Genomic DNA, 1,985 nt, shown 5'->3' with positions numbered 1-1,985 from the left:
TTTTTTTGAGGCAGAGTCTCATTTTGTTGCCCTTGATAGAGTGCTGTGGTGTCATAGCTCACAGCAACCTCAAACTCTTGGACTCAAATGATTCTCTTGCCTCAGCCTCCTGAGTAACTGGGACTACAGGCTACTTTTAGAAAAGGGTCTCTGGCTCAGGCTGGTCTTGAACTTGTAAGCTCAGGCAGTCCACCCTCCTCAGCCTCACACACTGCTGGGATGGGACCACCACACCCGGCCTCTTTTTCTCCCTTTTTAAGAGCACAGTTTTAGTCCACTAAGATGAATTTTACTTCTGTCCTTTTCCTCTTAAGTTTGATAACTTAATAAATTAGCACTTAATTGTTTTCTTACATTTACTTTGTCTAGTAGAAGTGATTCTCTTCCTGGAAATAATCTTTTCTTCCATCATAGTGCAGCATCAGTTAGGATTAGTGAACATGAGTATATAGAAAAGGGAATTCAGATCATGTTTATGAAAGGAAGTAGTAAATGGAAATGCTCTGTTCTTTCCCTACCTCAAAGGGTAAGACAGATTGGCTATGTGCCTGTTCCTCTAGACAGGAAATAAGGTATCAACCTTACTGAGATCCTGTTAAATACAGTCCACTATACCTAGTACGATGGGGAAAAAGAACAGATTTTGAGAGAAGTGAAAATTAGCTCCTTTTCATAACTAATTTAACTCAAAATTCAGAAAGAGCTTTCAGATAAAATGACTTGGGAAAATGTATGCAGCACGCTTTATGAATATACAAACTTGTATGTAACAAACCAAATACATGTATAGGACATAGAGTAAAGTAGGAAGTGAGGAATTTATGGTTCACCAAAGGCTAAGAACTAAAATTGCTGAAAAGTTGAGTAGATGCTGTAATATGGAGGTGGAATTCTGAGTGAGATTTAAATACAAATATAAGACATTTCCTTCTCAAATGAACAGTTTTCCATGCCCTGATCATTCTGTGAACTGATAAAAGTTATTTTTCTAAGTCATATCTTAAACATGAGAAAAGATTCCTCTTGGTGATGTTCTTCTTTGTTTAATTGGCGTAATCTTTTTTTTCTTTTGAGACAAGAATCTCACTCTGTTGCCAAAGCTAGAGTTCCATGGCCTCAGCCTAACTCACAGCAACCTCAAACTCCTGGACTCAAGTGGTCCTCCTATCTCAGCCTTCTCAGAAGCTGAGACTATAGGCCCCTGGCATAATGCCCAGCTAGTTTTTCTATTTTTCACAGAGATGGGGATCTCATTCTTGCTCAGGCTGATCTTGAACTCTTCTGAGCTCAAGGGATCCTCCTTCCTTGACCTGCCAGAGTGCTAGGATTACAAGCATGAGCCACTGTACCTTGCCAAAGCAGAGAATTCTTAAGAGTTTTGGGTAAATGTACAGTGTAGAGGAATGAAATATGAAAGCGTTTAATTAATGACAGACCCTCTTGGTTGGGAATTCCTAAGTTGTAAGAATTAAAATGGCTCTACAGATAAATAGGGCCTTTTAAACCAGTAAAGTGAGAATTGGTAACATAGAAAGGCTGTAAAATTGTAATTGGATAAAAACCAAATTGTCTATAGAAATCATTTTGGGGTCTGAGCTTCTAGTAAAATAAGTGATTACAATTACAGTTTCATTAGAATGTAAATTTCATAAAGAGTTAAACAGCAAGGTAATTAAATTAATCTGAATATCAAAAATCATACTGAATTATCTTGTCATTGATATTTTCCTCAAAATTCTAATAAGATAAAATGACTAAAAATGATTAGGTAAAAGAGCTGATTCTAACCTATTGAAAATGATTCATATGATACATCTCATTTGCATCTATTTTCCTAACCTCTAAATCCTTCCATAATAATAGCAAATATAGACCATAAAAATGTTATACCTCGGCTTGGTGCCTGTGGCTCAAGTGGCTAAGGCGCCAGCCACATACACCTAAGGTGGTGGGTTTGAATCCAGCCAGGGCCCGCCAAACAACAA

At 37.5% G+C, this 1,985-nt stretch overlaps 1 protein-coding gene across 1 annotated transcript in view; it reads left to right on the top strand.

The window, feature by feature from the left end:
- Positions 1–1,985, top strand: part of SNW1 (SNW domain containing 1) — a 39,438-nt gene that overhangs the window by 31,184 nt on the left and 6,269 nt on the right. The window lies entirely within an intron of this gene.

The sequence above is a fragment of the Otolemur garnettii genome, unplaced genomic scaffold (assembly GCF_000181295.1).
Source record: "Otolemur garnettii isolate 467f Iridium unplaced genomic scaffold, OtoGar3 scaffold00020, whole genome shotgun sequence".
Taxonomy (NCBI): domain Eukaryota; kingdom Metazoa; phylum Chordata; class Mammalia; order Primates; family Galagidae; genus Otolemur; species Otolemur garnettii.
This window is presented reverse-complemented; position numbering and strand designations above follow the sequence as displayed.